This window comes from Erpetoichthys calabaricus, chromosome 2, assembly GCF_900747795.2.
Source record: "Erpetoichthys calabaricus chromosome 2, fErpCal1.3, whole genome shotgun sequence".
NCBI lineage: Eukaryota > Metazoa > Chordata > Cladistia > Polypteriformes > Polypteridae > Erpetoichthys > Erpetoichthys calabaricus.
In genome coordinates this window covers 110,551,096-110,568,742 of record NC_041395.2, presented here as the reverse complement: position 1 = coordinate 110,568,742, position 17,647 = coordinate 110,551,096, and the positions used below count along the sequence as shown (strand labels likewise).

General features: G+C 36.1%; 1 protein-coding gene across 5 annotated transcripts in view; it reads left to right on the top strand.

Moving 5' to 3' along the window:
- The window catches only part of myrf (myelin regulatory factor), a 161,345-nt gene that overhangs the window by 105,952 nt on the left and 37,746 nt on the right, over positions 1 to 17,647 (top strand). The window lies entirely within an intron of this gene.

Genomic DNA, 17,647 nt, shown 5'->3' with positions numbered 1-17,647 from the left:
AGGACACGGTGCCGCAGCGCTAGCTAGTTCAGGGATTGTTCCTGCATTGCATTGTGTTCTTGCTGGTGCTGACGCGACACTGGAATGCTAGACGGATAGAATAATTAAACATGTACTACGAAGATATTTCAATGTTCCTTAAAAGTTTTGAAGAATCGGCGTTTTAAGCTTACAGATGGCTTCACGTCTATATAGCTAATTGTGTGGCGATTGGGTTTTTGGAGAAAGAAAAGTAAGGACAGGAATTGGAGGTTAGTACGTTTGAAAGAGACAGTGCTGCTGTGATAAATTATTTCATTGAAGGTGCAGCAAGCCTCTTGCGTGACACATGAACAATCACTGCGCCACCGTGTCCCCATGTTTAATAACATGCTTTCATTCCTATCATCATGAAAAAGATATCACATATACATCTCAGTATTTTAATTATTCAGAGAGCTGTAATATCACGAATGTAATGGATTATGTGTCCTGTCGGAGAAAAAGAAAGCCCGTTTAAGAAGCAGGTAGTGATTCACACATGTAGAGCACATAGAAGATCGAATACAGAACAAAGCATTTAATGTGCCACTTTAGTTACAATGGGATTTGAGAAACTAGCAAATTAAACGATTTTAAGATGAAGTTTATGATGTTCTACTTTAATGGCAAAATAAACTACGTGATTAAAGTGGAAATTTCGAGATTAAAGTTGACATTTCGTGCTTTTTTCCCACTGTGTGCCTATTTTTTTTTTGTCTGTACCCTAATAAGCTTTCATATGACACTCAGACGATGGGCTACGACTTGCCTTTTAACGGCGACTTTGATATGTGATTTCTTTTTTATTTCGGGCACTGTACGACTTTGTGAATTTGAGCCTTCGAGTTTCTCCGACACTCTGTCACTCGATCAACTTCCTTTTGTTGATTATACCACTGTTTAAACCAACAAATAGTACGTTTTTCCTTTGCCTCCACTTGGTATTCACTGAAATTCTTATATTTCCCCCCGTGCTTTTCCCATTGTCTTTTCACAGAAGGCTATTTATATTGATTTGCATATTCAAAGAGGCGTAATTCTGGGAGGAGTTGGGGCGGGACAGAAGGCGCGTGCACGTATGTTACTTTTCATGCTGATCGGGATTTATGTAGTGGAAGAACGTGAAAGTTTGCGTGCGTACAGATTCCTGCATCTGGATTTTTCTGTGCGTACGCACATTCCCGCTTTTGTGCTTACGCCATGTTATAGTGTGAGTTCTACGCACGGCGTTATACATGAGGCCCCAGATGTGTAGCAATAGCGGACAGCATGATCTGTTTGTCTTCTCTGATGTTAGCATTTGCCATGTCGATGTGGGTTTGCGTACACGGTAGATAGTTGACCATATTTAGCGTTGTTCGTTATACTTATTCTTCTTTTTTAAACCTTTCTACCCATTGTGGTGCCGAGCTTTTTACAGCACAAGGTAAAACACGGTCCCTTTGCTGCCACCTTCAGTCCTCCACACAGGTTTTTTCCTCTTCCTCCTGACTCTGTCTGTTGAATGCTGACGACTGGCCCGTTTTTATAGGGCACCCGGAAGGACTCCAGGTGCCCAACGAGCTTCTTCCGGCAGCACTTCCGGGTGTGGCAGAAGCACTGCCAAATAGGGCCCCAAAAATGGCCAGGCGCCCCCTGGCGCTTATATACTCATGACCTGTGACCACGCTGGAAACCAAAGGGGTTGCCCTCTGTCGTTCCGGGAGAGAAACTGTCCTGGAAATACTCTCACCCCGGTCCTTCCATGATCAGGGCATCCCAGCCAGTTAAGGGCCCCGGCCATCCGCAACACCATTCATAAACTTTTAGTTGAGTAATGGCTGTTTTCACTCTGTCCTGAGCCAACATCCTTCATTGAATTTCAGCGGGTTTCACTCCCTTTGCTCAAAGAAGTCTCACTATGATGTTCTATAATGGTGTAGTCCCGCGATAGAGTTACCATGTTTATTTGACCATGGCTTCAATTGGACTAACAGCAGAGCATTCTGCTGTGCGTCTTCAAACAACCTATAAGCCATTGTGAATGTGTTATATTCTGCCAGTTTCTATCCATTATGGTTTCTCCATAATTTTCTAATTGCTTTTACTTTTTTATTTAACCTTGTGTGATTATTTGGAATCTTTAAATTTGTTTGATTGCTCATGTGCAACAAGAGTGTACCCTGAGTCACTGATACTACCAGGATGAAATTCTGTGACTCTAGATTATATTAAGTGGTTTATAAAATGGGTGCATAATTGTCTTTTAGTTTCAATATATTCTTCAGTATAAGACATTAAAAGTCAGCCAGATTGAGTATCTTTAAAACTAACAGCCTTTGAATAAAGAGGATGTTTTCCAACATTTTAGAGAGTTGATTAGAGCTGGATTTACAGCTAAAGTTGTAAGCTGTCTGATATAAATACTAGAGCAGCTGTTTTATGAAAAAAATGTAATCACAATTAACCATATGATTACATTTTTTATATGAAATAAACTGAATGTTAATCAAAATTTTACATATTTCCTTGAAGTATATTAATATTTTTCTATAAGGTAAAAATAACTCTGTGATTACTTTCTAATACAAAACAGTTTTAATAACCACTTGCCTGAAAATTGTAAATTATTCCAGTTAAATTTATTGAACAATTTTGTGTAACAGAAACAATGGAATAGACAGTGAAACACTATAATCAGTCAACAGTTTAAAGTTTTTATTTTGAGCCACATCACAATGTACTTGAATCTAGCACTTTGATTGATTCTGTCAATAATGCTGTATTTAAAATGATATGAAGATGAAAAATAAGACATTATTGATTTTCTGACTGTTAATTGATTTATTCAGTCATTTGCTTAATCAGACCAGTTTATTTACATTTGTTGATTCAGCAAACGATTTTTTTATTAATATATTAAGATACAGAAACCAAATATTCACAAGGGACAGTAGTTGCCCGGAATGCTAAATGTTTTCTAGCTACATTAGCCAGAACTGTGTATTTGTCCTCCTATAGTTCCTCCACTGTAATGGATCAAAGTCAATGTCAGTTTGTACCTCAAGTTTGTATGGCTAAACAGCTGTTTTTGTGGAGGGGGAGTGAAGCAGAGTCTGACGGCAGTTCATGCATTTGCTTTTTATTCCAGGGTAGTTCATCTGGTGTATGTTGATCATTATCAAGATACCCAGAAGTTTTTACAAGAACTTATAGCTCTTGCCAAATCCCACCTCTATATTAAATCCATTTAAGTATTAACTTGGTTCAGTGTTTTTGTGGATGGCATTCTAGTGTTTATTGTGTATACTTTTTGTTTTTAGACCCGAGTGGAATTGTTCCCCACAGGAATAACTTTACATGTATCAATGTGTAAAATTATACAAAATACAAGCAGTTAAAAACTACATGCCTCAGCTATACAATAAGAATAGTAATCATACCCTGCTGACAGAGATCCCACTGTAAATAAAGCTTTTTTATCTTGCATTCTGCTCCTGTTTTGGACATTCAAACAGAACTCCTTAGTTTAAGGGTATGGGAATTGTCAGGTATTGCATACTCTGTTGTACGTATCCTTAAGCTCACATGTATTTAATATTTTATCATCTTGCATGTCTGATTTTTATCCTAACCTTTGGTTGTTAGACATTGTTGTTCTTTAACCTCCTTGACGTTATAGGGGTATTATTGTAGAGTGTGACCTCAATTAGTCATCATAGCTCATTGTCAGACATGCAGAAATCCTTTAATGGTTTTGCAGTAGATTCTGTACTGACTCACAAAAGTTCATTTTTACTTAGAGGGCTAGAAAATTTCAATATGAACCCCATCTTTGCCATTTTATTGGAGGAACTAATATACATACATCCAATTCAGGACAATGTCACTACATTGACAAATGTTCATACATTCACCTATTTTTTGGAGGCTCTGTAGTTGGCCACAAGGCAGAATCCAGCTCCGGATGTGTGCTCCTTTATCTCCAGGCAAACCCACTCATTCGTATGGCACAAGTCTAGTAATTTATTGGATGTGGTTTGGAAACCCCTCTCAGGCAATATCCAGACTCTACACATATATTGTGGGAATCAAACCCAGAATACTGAATGTATGAGGCAGTTGTGCTACTCATTATGCCACCCTTCCACCTAATGCTAGAATAATTCAGTGTTAATCATATCAGCACACATGGATTCATAAAAACATTCAGATGAGCAGACAGCCAATATAGACATTACCTGTCTGTAATCTGATAGCAGCAAATCTGTGTTTGTAATATCTGATCCTGCTTAAAATGGTCTCATAATGGAAAGTTTGGTGCAAGTATTTTGTAAACAAGTTGATAGCTGTTGTGTAAATGAAAGCAAGTGCAAACTGGACTGGAATGGTTGCACTGCAAAGATTCAGACTATAACTGAATTAAATAACTACTGTATTCTCTTTTAGTGTTAAATTTTCAAGAATTTTTACCCAGTGCTAGTTTTTCTTCTTTTAATCTGAATATAAATTAAAACATGCTTTACCAATACCAGTATAAAAAAGTGCAAACCTAAATGCAGTCATGAATAGATTAGACAAATCATGGTTTTTTTTTCAATAGTTGTATAAGATGAAAGTGCCTAATAAATATACCAATTAATCATTATTTTTTACTGACTCTTTTTCATGAAGTGTAATATCTTCAGTCATTTTTCTGCCCTGATATATATATGTATCTAAATTTGATCTACAGTATATGTCCTATGATCTTCACAATCAAGATGTGTTTGATCATTTGTGATGAAAACAAGAAAAGGCCTTTTAGTCTATTCATATTGGCCAAGATTTATTTTCTTCCTTTCCATCAGGATCTGTTATATGCAGAAATGTGTGAACATGTCTGTTAATGATTTTGATATTAGTTATTGTTTAGTTAAATTTGTTTAGTTTTGCACTATTTCAGATCCATTTTGCTTACCCTCCAGCACCATAAAATCGCAGGGTATGAAGATCCACATCTGAAAAGCCAACCTGTACAAGAGTAACAAGAGAAGATCAGATTTGCATTACTAAAGCTGTGCTATAGTTGTAGAAGAAAAATATTCTGTTCATGAAAGAACTATAACTCTAAAAACCTGTGTGACAGTGATTGCCACCTGAATCTTTTGCATTTCACAATATTTAAGTGTTTTCATCAATACAAATTCTGTAGAAAACATGTGTTATGAGTCCTCACTAGTATATACTGCAGAGCATTGTTGCTCATTACACTCTCACTTTGTCTGTGGTGTATTAATGTAACACTAAGGTAAAATTCAATGATTTCTGAGCCTCTTATTTATTAATTTCTCACTTTGCTTCTAATTGTTCAAATGTAACATTAATTTAGAGTCTTATTCTTCCTATCATATGCTCAAAATTATTTAACTTCTGTATATAGTAACTAAAGTCTGCATTATTTGAAGGCTTATAATGTTTAGGGTAGACCAGACGATCTCCATATTTGGTATACATTTAGAAATGTCCACAAAATGTAACTAACATTTTTGTAATGAGTAATGCATTTGTATTACTGACTCCTAAATTCCCCAAAATGTTACAGAAGGTGTAGTATATGGCACTATTTTGATCAATACTTCTCCTCCACCATTATCATCCTCCAGCCAACATTGCTGTTGTCTGCTCAATAGGCTATGGGTGACTGATGCATAAAAAAACTCTTTCATTAATGGGATGAAGTATTCTTGTAGCTTAAATATTTAATAAAGTCAGTCTTGTCATGAGTGACAGCTTACCATTACTGTGCTGCACGGGTCATTGTCTTTACCATGCAGCATTTGTCAGGGTCTTTACTTAGCTATGTGATCTGTGCAGCTTTAGTTATACTAGGAAAGGTCAAACACAGGGCATTTTTTAGATAGATAGACATCTAGACAACATTAAAGTAAGCAATTTTGACAGATTTTTTAAATGCTGCATGGCACAGAGCTTGAGGAAATCAATTTTGTGGCCATGATTAAATTAACTATCTACTATGTATTTAATACCTGAGGAAATGCTAATAAACTCTAGACTTAATTGTATGAATCTCTATGCTAATTTGACTCTTTCACTGTCGGTGTTTCTACCAGTGATAGATAGATAGATAGATAGATAGATAGATAGATAGATAGATAGATAGATAGATAGATAGATAGATAGATAGATAGATAGATAGATAGATAGATACTTTATTAATCCCAAGGGGAAATTCACATAATTCAGATAAGGTTCAGTTAGTAATATAAAATCAAATTGTTACTGGTTAGGACTCTGAAAGTACTATTGACAGATGAGTTTGATCTATCCTCTTTTTTGAGGAATTGGTTTGATTAATTTTTGTGATAACAACCCAAGACCCATTTTAATACCAGTGATTTTAGGCAGAATTTTCTTTTCTTTTCTTTCTCTGCTCACTCAAAATCAAATACAAGTTATCTATTATATATAGATTAGTTAGATCAAGACAGCCCTTAATCCATTTCTTCATAGTTCATACAATGTATGGCAGTTTTTTTAAGATGAAAAGGGCATCACTGAGAGTTTGAGAAAGATGATCTTCACATTTTTTTCGACCCATTTGTTCTTCTTCAGCTGATTTTGCAAAGGATTGTAAAGTTACATACATTTACTAACTTTCTATTTTAACATGCCGATGCCTGCTAAGTGACAGACATGTTTCATACACACTGACTTGAAAAACAATTCATCTGATGAAAGTGAAATTCTGAAATAATAATTCAAGTTATAGCTATGTGCTAAGATTTTTGCAACTAAATCAGTCCTTCACTTAAGACAGAAGTTGTCTGTTATCAGTCTGTCAATCCATTTTGTATATTTGCTTGTTGGGACATGCAGAGTATGGCAGTTTGTAATTTCAGTAGCAGGTGCAAAGCATGACAAAATGGTTTGTCTCACTCTCTAACAGCAATTTACATTTATGAATCAATCAAATAGCATATATTTGGACTTCAGGGGAAAACCAGTGTCCTGGAAGACAAACCTACGTGAAACATGGTGAGACCATGAAAAGTCATAAAAATAGTATCCCAGCGTTTCCCATTGCAGTATGGCTTATACTGCAGAATAAATGTCAACATAACTGAAAAGTGTAATTTTTTATTTAAAAAGTTTGGAGAGGCTAAATAATGTTGTTATATGGCGCTGAATGCTGTGCAGTTCCACTTGTTTGTGTTACAAAGGAATATTTGTATTAGCTTATTGCACAATCAGTTGCAGATAAAGATGTGTTTAATGCCCATCCATAAAAAGAAAAACAAAACAGTTACCCTTTACGTATGATGCTGACCATAAAGATTTCTTTCCAAAAGCAGGTTCATCTGTCTTAATTTATGTTGCATACCCCATTGGGGATGTCTGTCATCGAATGTAGACCCCATGTGTCACTATTACTTTAACCTTTTGAATCCTTCCCTCTGTCACAGACACATATTAATATATACAGATAAAGGCCAAAAGTCAGGCTAGGAAGAGCTGATTGGAAACCTGATATAGTCAACAGTACCCAAAGGCAGGCAAGGAAAACATTCGTATTTTTTTCTCCTATAAGTGATCTGGGAGTATAACTTCAAGGAAGTTACCATAGATTTTATTTATATCAGCCACTTGAAAAGGACTACTTTTAAGCTTTTAGCTAGGGCTGGGAATCGATTTTTAAAAAATGACTAATTAATCACATAAATGTATGTAATTAATCATGAATCATCACATTTAACATTAAAACGTGTAATTATAAAAAATAATACATAAACCATGAAGTAAATACACACTGAATCACAAAATTAATGTAGAATCAACCCAAAAGAGTTAAAAAAATAATGTCATAGTTTAAACTTAAACAATGACTTTAACCCTGAAATTTTAACAAAAAACTAATTGAGCAAGTACAACCTGATATTGAAAAGAAGGCAAAAAGCAAATGTAAAAGTTAAACGATTGAAACAACTATTGACTTTGAATGCACTGCTGAAGACTAATTTAATTGAAAGAATAAGCATCTCTGAAATGGGCATACATTAAAGCCTCTGTTAAAACTCTATAAATATTATCCTCAATTGTTCATCACCATCAATGACTTGACAATTATACTCTACACAAGTGTTTTTCATCTGATGCACCATGTACATAACAGTGTAGTGTCCCAGGGTCCTAACCCGAGAGACACACTCCTCAGGTGGTCAAAACTTGTCTGAGGAGGAAGGGACCACCTGGAGAAGCAGACATAAAAGCAGATCTGTGATCGCCGTTTTGTAGACAGTTTAGTACGTGTAGAAATTTTATATTTTTGCAGTTGGTAGAATCATGCCTTGGGATTTTTTGAGTTACAAAAAGTGCGTCACCACAGAAACACAGTTGGAAAACACTGCTCTGTTCACACATTTCCTCCTGGCATACTAAAAAAGATCTGTGATGTCTTGTTTAAAAACTGACACTGTGCATTACTTGGATGGTTATATTGCATTCTTTGCATAAATTAGCAAAGATACTACAAACTTAAACATGGGTAGGGATAATCATTACACTTCCATTTAGTAGAATTTTGTTGTTATAGTAGGTCAGTAAGCTGGCAAGTTAAATACAGAGATACTCGAGGCTTATTTTGGTTTTAGTATCACTCAAAGATAACTTATTTAGCAATTCTGTGATACGACTTTGATTTGATCTTCTTACAGAAACATAACATTTTTAAAAGTAATATATGAATACGGTACTGGATGTGTATGTAATTCTTTAGGCATACATTTAATTTATTTGTATTGTAACATACATAATCAGTTAGAGAGGAACAACACCAGTACACATTTCAGGAATTTGAAACTGATGAGCTTTAATTGATTACTTCCCAGCTAAACGCCCACTGTTCTAGCCGTGGGAGATGTCTCAACTTTTCTACTTACAATCAGACTCATTCCATTCTTTTACACTACTTGTCTTCTGCTTCAGTGTCACTGCCCCTGAAGCATGCTGCTCTTTGACTCTCATTCCCCTCTACTAGATTGTTCATTCTGCATTGTTACCACCTACCGTGCTGCTCCTTCTCGTCCCCACACATGCCTCTACTGCACACTGTGTTCTCCTACTCTCCGTCCCCAGCACTGACAAAATGAGCACGCCTTCCAGCATCTTCCACCCTTTCTTCCAATAATATCCATCTGCAGAGCCAGAGCACCATATGCAACTGAGGTGTTTCATTAGCATATCGCACTGCACCTTCGACAAGCACAGTGCTCAGTTGCTGTCTAGCCCCATGGCCCTCTGCGTCTTCATTAAGATCATTACAGTATTATTGTTTTGTAATGAAAAAAAAAAAAAATTACATGAAAATGCCACCCTAACCAAAGCACTGCCTGAGGTGTTTGCCTTGTTGCCGGCCCAGATGGTGACAGCTTTTTTTCAACGCATTAAACAGTCCACATAAATCACAAAAATTAATGCATTAACTTTCCCAGTCTTAGTTTTAACAACACCCTTAAAAACCTTTCTGTCATCCTTTGTAAACCCTCCACTCTTTTGGTCTTTCTCTTCTATCTCCCAATGTCATTTTTCCTGTTAGAAGGGGAGAACATTAGTATCCAACAGGTAATGGATCCTTATAAACACCATGTTTCCACTACGCAAACAAGCTGGCACAAATGGTGTGGCTTTCTGTATTTATCTGATGGGAGTTACTGTTAATTGCAAGTAACTGATCAACTCTTACTCAACTTCTGTGCAAAACTGATGAATTCAAGTATTTCTCTGTAAAGGAAACCATACTTCATCTCTTTGGAAAATATGTTTTGATGTCAGTACCTTTTTAGCAACACTTGATCATAGTGATGTACTTTTTTTTAAAAAAAGCCATTTTGATTGGCTCTTGTTAAGTCTTTCCCATTTACTTCCTCTTTTCTCTTGGTGTCGCTGCTTTTTTGATCAAGTTACCGTATCTTACTTGGAAAGGATTTGTCCTGTCAGAGTTGGAGTGTTGTGTGTTTCTGAGTTTAATTATTGTGCTTTGTGTGTTTCTGGCAACTACTTTTGTGTTTTATTTGAATAGTAGTGTATTGTATGCTGGGCATATACATAGAAGTTTGTTTTTAAAAGAATAATTAAACTGAATCTTTACATGCCCTGACAAAGATCTTTATTTTTTTGAAAATCAACATTGATTAGACATTACCCCATTTGATGAGATGGCCATGTGCCTCTGCAGTTTTTGGACATCCATTTGTAGTACATGTTTGTTGCTTCAGGACCAATCATATTGCACAAATATAGAGCAATATTTGGGCCGTGGAGGTTGTCTCCATTAATTGTTTGACCAGATCTCACATATTCTCTGGGAATTACCTTTGTTCAGCATATGTGAAATTTCTACAGTTCTAATAAACATTAAGCTCGTCTGATTGCACGGTGTCACATTTCTTTGGCACGGCTTGTCTGTTTGGATAGTTTCCATGGAAACCTGTCCATCCATCTTGTACAAAGATTTACACCAGCTGTGCAAAATGCCATTCAAACAGAAAGGTTTTTCTACCATTTCAACTTCCAGGAACCTTAGCAGAAAGTACTTAAAACAAACTGAACCTGTCTGTAAAATTCTATTAATGTCTAATGATATAATGTGAACTCTATAAAAATCAGTTGTCATCTGTGTGACTTTAAAAAGATGCAGTATAGACCAACCTTGACACAATAAAAATATATCAATTTAATAATGCTGCAGTTGCTTGGCAGATTTTCTAATTGAAACTTCATGAAGTATAATGTGCTATGTAGAAGTATAGAATACAAATGTTACTGTTATTTAATTCAGTCATTTTTTTGGGTTTATTAATTTATTAAGTAGATATTGTTGTAGTATAGTGGTTAGCACTGCTGTCTGGCTACTGCCAGCTTACTCTCTGTCACTATACAGTGTGCACTTTCTCCCAGTTGCCCTCCTCATTGCAAACAACATGCATGTTATGTTAAGTGATGCCTCTCATTGTCCGAGGTGGCTGGCATTCCATGCATAGTGGGTTACAGCCTTGAGCCCAGTTCCATGAAGAAAAGCTCTGGCTCCTTTCTACCTTCTGTTGGAAAAGCTGGGTTCAGAAAGTGGGATGAGTAGATATTCATAATAGATGAGATTGTTTAGTTGAAATATTCAACCCTAACACTTTTCGTGATTTGGGGCAGTAAGCAAATTCACAACATGAATGCAATGCGGAATGGTATAAAGGGTGTACATTCACTTTGCTTGCAAAATCTACAGTTTAAGTTTTTTTCACTTCTGATATGTATTTTTTAAAGGTACACTGGAATGCATGGTATGTACACACAATTTTGTCTTTCAAGGATTCCCAGAAGGAAATAGTCCAATAACTGTCAGACACCTAGGTAGCCATTGATTATCAGAGCTACAACCTTTCTGACTCAACAGGAAGAATTTAATCAAACTGTAGCTTACAACAGTGATCTTCACTTAAATAAGCTTTTTCATTTGTTCATACATGAATGCAACAAGTTTTTAATGAAAATGATAACTAACATTCTTTAAAAAGCATGCTATTTGCTGATACATAGAATCTTTATATATACCAATGTTTACTAAGATCTTCAATCAAGTATATAGCAAACACTGCAAAACATTATGCTAAGCAACTGGAGTCCTGGTGTGAAATTATAGTGCCTCTTTAAGCACTATATGCACCAGTGAACCGCTGCAATATTAGTTGGCTTCCCCAGGAAGCTGTATCTCAGCATGACACTAGCATTATGAGATGACCTTTGGTCTTGTGCTGCCAAAGAGAGAAGTCTTTTTTAAATTCTTTTGTCAGTGTTTACCAGCTTGTGTAGCCTTCACTATGCTGATGTTCAGTATAGCTGAAAATATGTTCAGAAAACTTATACAACAATCAGTAAAGTGACTCTGATTTTAATTATTAAAACAGGCTTATAAGTAAATTGCACACCATACTTACCAAACATAGGTACACTATTAACGTTAATTATTTGCTTACTTGTGGGATAACACACAAAACTTTATCCCACTGTAGGTTGGTTCCTAGAATGATTGTGTGTACATTTTCTGGAGTTAAATTAAGACTTGCCCTTAAGACACCATCTGTGGCTAAGAGCAGTTTATTTGTCAGTGGCATTTATTCTTCTAACTCTCTTCCTGACAAAACTCTTCTAAAAGCCACAAATGGTGAACAGAAAACAAACGCACACTTCTGTAAACTATAAATGCTGCAAATATAACATTTTACCTTTCTTCCACCAAATGTTCCTCTGCCAAATGAGATGCACAGGGTATCCGTTAAAATATTACAGAAGTTACTGTACTGCCGTATAAAATTCCTTCAAGTGTGAAAATAAGCTGCAAAGTCTTTGAATTGGACTAGTCAAGTCCGTATTTGGGCTCCTCTGGAAATGACAAAACCTCAGGATCCTATGTATGCATATGAGATCTCAACATTGTTGTTTGTAACATACACTACACCCGAATAGCCCTCATGTGCCATAGCTAAAACATGATGTCGGGAAGACCTTGGGACTACAGTGCAGAGCCCATATACCATGCATCTGCCATTCCAGCAAGCTAATTTATACTTGACAGGATGAATTCATATCAGCTTAGGACATAGTTGAATAGGTCTTGCCTGATGAAGGTACAAAGCTGAGTAGTTTAAAATTGTACAGCTGGAGATGCTAAGACTAGTGGGTGCAGACTGAGTGGTCTGTGGCCAGAAGCTAATGTTGCCAATAGGACATTGAGGACATTGTGGTCATCTCTTAGAGTAAACATACAACAATACAGATATAATGCATACACTAATGTTCACAAGACTAGATACATCCCAAATCCTCATGCCATTATTTTTGTTGACCTGAAGATCTCTAGAAGTAAATGTGTTAGGTTTCTATATCCCATTCTAAATCTGAGACAGAACAGCCCTATGAGCAGCTCCAGATGTATCACAGGTGAGTACAGTGTGGCAACAGAGGGAAAAGCGCTACATAAATGCAAAGAATAATAGTTATTATTATTATACCCGTTTCTTTTAATTGCATTTACGTTAGACTTGAATGAATATAAACCATCTACCGACAATCAGAAACCTACAAATTCAAGTAAAGATGAAACAGATACACATTAATCAACACTAAGAGTGAGATTATGTCTGGGCAATGCAGAAAATTCTCTGTGGAGATGGTCATCATGGGTAGAGGATGTGGTACAATGATCTGTATCATCAAATGACCACCCCTAAACTTCCTGCAAAATGGTAGACACAATCTTTTGAAAACAACCTGAGTCAGTATTGAGGACAAATGGCATTCTAATGTATTGAAAACACCAATATAAGTGGCAAATGCAGTGAGTCCTTAACTGCTAGGTTGGAGTAGAAAACTTGTAGATATCACTGATGGAGGGTCTAACTTTGCAAACATATTACTGGATATAGGCAGAGTGTAACTGCCTTATTTAGTGCCCATAGAACTTCTGACATTTTTGCATCAACCATGCTGGAAATTCATGGATCAACATTAACAGGTTCTGTAATTCCAGCTGATAGGAGGCTTTGAAGCCCAGCTGATACTTTCTCAAGAAAAGTCAGTGGGATGTAGTGTGGTGGTGTTTAGATAATAGGACACACAGTAGAATCTAGCAAAAGCTGATGATTAAAGGCAGAGATACAGCCAGCTCAAAGAGTGATGGTCACTTCTCTTGCCAATAGCAGCACACATTAAGAATTACAGATCTGCTAGTGTCAATAACAGTAAAAACAAGACTATTAAAAAGGTCAGGCTTCAAGAGAATGGTGCCATGGAAGGAGGCATTAAATTTGCATTTAGGAAGGATCTTAAAAACATAAAACATTGAAAACTCTACAGAACCCATAGTGTCAATCTTGTCACTCCAGTGTTCAACAGTAGTAGAAGGCACAGATTCTCCAGTTTCTCTGTGCAAGTTTTCAAGGAGGCATGCCTTGATGTTATGAATTTTCATGAGCATGGATGATACTGTAGCTGAATGGTTAACTTTCAAAAAGTTAGGCTTTTTCACAATTCTTTTTTTTTTTTTTTTTTTTAATATATATTTTTATTTTATTAATTTTCATTGTAATCATTCCATACAAACAGATCAATTTATAACCCAACAAAATTGAAGACAAATCAAGCCCCACCCCTGAGAAGGAGAGCTTAGCTAAAGGAAAATTGCTTAAGGCTTTTTAATAAGGCAACATTAAACAAAGGAAAGGGAGAAGTAAATATATATGTAAATAAGAGATGGAGAAGGGAGTTAAATGCGGTAATAGTTATTTCTCTTATTCTAAAATAATATTGATTAAATCCTGCCAGGTTTTGAAAAAATTTTGTACAGATCCTCTAACTGAGAATTTGATTTTTTCCAATTTCAAATAATATAAAACATCGGTTTCCCACTGACTTATAAGAGGAGAATTAGGATTCTTCCAATTTAACAAAATAAGTCTGTGTGCCAAAAGTGTAGTGAATGAAATCACCGTTTGCTTGTCCTTCTCCAATTCAAGTCCATCTGGAAGAACACCAAACACAGCTGTTAATGGGTTAGGAGGGATTGTGATACCAAGGCTGTCTGAAAGGCACTTAAAAATTTTTGTCCAAAATGATGTTAGTTTGGTGCAGGCCCAGAACATGTGACCCAGTGAGGCAGGAGCTTGGTTGCAGCGTTCGCAGGTTGGATCCTGCCCTGGAAACATTTTGGACAGTTTTAAGCAAGACAGATGAGCTCGATATATAATTTTTAGTTGAATAATTCTATGCTTTGCGCATATAGAACTCGAGTGAATTCTCTCCTTTGCTACCTTCCACTCCTTTTCTGATATATTGATTAAGAGATCTTCTTCCCAATGTCCTCTTGGATCTTTGAAAGGTAGGGACTCTAATAAGATTTTATATATTGCGGAAATAGTGTTTATTTCCTCGAAATTGAGCAGTATTTTTTCCAGCATTGTGGAGGGTGCAAAGTGGGGGAAATCGGGCAATTTCTGTTTAACAAAATTTCTAATTTGAAGATAGTAAAAGAAATGTGTAGCTGGGAGGTTGAATTTTGAACGTAATTGTTCAAAAGATGTAAATATGTTGTCTATATAAAGATCTCTGAGCATTTTAATCCCAAAACTTTTCCAGGTATTAAAAACTGGATATACTTGCGAAGGTTGAAAGAGGTGGCTCTCTTGCAGAGGTGCCACTGATAAAAGATTTTCCATCTTAAAATGCTTTCTAATTTGGTTCCATATTCTGAGTGAGTAAAGCACAATTGGGTTATTAGTATATTTGCGATAGCTTTCATTTATTTGAGAGCAGAGCAGGGAATATAAAGAAGTACTACAGGATTTTACTTCTATTGCGGACCAAGCCTGTGCATGTTCATTTATTTGTGTCCAGGTTTTTATGGCTTGTATGTTTGCTGCCCAGTAATAAAACTGAAAATTAGGTAAAGCCATGCCACCTTCTGCCTGAGGTCTTTGTAGGGTCGCTCTTCGGATACGTGGGTGTTTTGAGTTCCAAATAAATGAGGTTATTGTTGAATCTAACTGTTTAAAAAATGATTTATTGATATATATTGGAATGTTTTGAAATAAAAAGAGAAGTTTAGGAAGGATATTCATCTTAACAATGTTAATTCTTCCAGCTAGAGTGAGATGAAGGGTTGACCATCTATGCAAGTCTTGCTTAATTTTTTCCATACAGACGCCAAAATTTTGTTGATAAAGAGCTTTATGTTTACTTGTGATATTTACCCCTAGGTATTTAAACTGATCTGCTATGGTAAAAGGTAGGGTGTCTAATCTAATATTATATGCTTGTGAATTCACTGGAAAGAGTATACTTTTATTCAGATTAATTCTAAGACCAGATATCTTTTGAAATTCTGTTAGTGCTGTTAAAACAACAGGGACAGTGTTTTCTGGGTCTGATATACAGTATATAAGACCATATCATCTGCATATAGAGAAATTTTCTGTTCCAGTCCTTCTCTGACAATCCCCTTTATCTTATAAGAATTTCGGCAGTGAACCGCCAGTGGTTCAATACCGATTGCAAACAACAGTGGCGACAAGGGACATCCTTGTCTGGAACCATGTTCTAGTTTAAAGTAGTCTGAGCAAATGTTATTAATACAAACTGAAGCTTCTGGATTGGTATACAGTAGTTTGATCCATGCACAAATATTCGGGCCAAACCCAAATTTCTCCAATGCAGTGAAAAGGTAATTCCATTCAATCATATCAAATGCTTTTTCTGCGTATAATGATAGTAATATCTCTGGGGTGTTTGATTTTGCTGGTGAATATATAACATTAAACAAGCGTCGGAGATTGGAAGATAGGTGTCGGCCTTTAATAAATCCAGTTTGATCTTGTGATATTACGGAGGGCAGCACTTTCTCCATCCTTCTAGCTAGGATTTTTGAGAGTATCTTAACATCATTATTCAGGAGTGAAATTGGTCTGTATGATGCACATTGTAACAAGTCCTTATTTTGTTTAGGAAAGACGGTGATTAATGCTTGTCAAAATGTTTGAGGTAGTATTTGGTTGTCTCTAGCTTCTGTAAATGTTGCCAATAAGAGGGGAGCTAGCTGAGTGGAGAATTTCTTATAAAATTCTATGGGGTAACCATCAGGGCCTGATGATTTCCCGCTTTGTAGTGACTTTATAGCGTCTAGTAATTCTGTTAGCGTTAGAGGTTTATCCAGTTCCTCAGCACTTAAAGCATCTATTTGTGGTATCTGTGATGTATCCAGAAATGCATTAGATTGTGTGTTGTTTTCTTTGGGCTCAGTAGAATATAAAGACTTATAATAATCTCTAAATGTGTGCATTATATTATTATGGTCAATAATTTCTTCTCCATTCTTGTTGGTGATTACTGGTATTGCATTGTGAACTTCTTGTTTGTGAATTTGTTGAGCTAAAAGCTTATTAGCTTTTTCTCCGTGTTCATAGTAATGCTGTCTAGACTTATAAATAAGTTGTTCAGTTTCTTTAGTTGTTAAGATGTTAAGTTCTGTATGCAGGGCCTGCCTTTTCCTGTGGAGAACTTCATTTGGACGCCTGGCTTGTTCTTCATCTATTCTAGTAATTTCACTTCTTAGCTCTGACACTTTCTTGGTTTCTAATTTATTTCTGTGGGAAAGATATGAAATAATCTGTCCTCTTAAGAAGGCCTTTAGAGTTTCCCAGAGTGTTCCTGCAGAAACCTCTGTGGACGTGTTTGTCTCTAGGAAGAAGCTGATTTATTTGGATATAAATTCTGTGCAGTTCTCGTCTGCCAATAAAAGAGGGTTAAGACGCCATCTGTGAGGTGAGTGTGAGGGACTTAATGATTTTAGCTCCAAGACTAGAGGGGCATGATCAGAGATAACAATTGTGTCGTATTTGCATGATTTAATTGTAGGCAGGAAATTATTATCTATAAAAAAATAATCAATACTTGAGTAGCTATAATGCACTGGTGAGTAGAATGAATATGTTCTTGAATTTGGGTTAAGAAACCTCCAGGGGTCTGATCAGTTGTGATCATTTAAAAACTGTGTAATTATCTTTGCAGTATTAGATGTCGTCCCCCCTGTCACAGGAGTCCTATC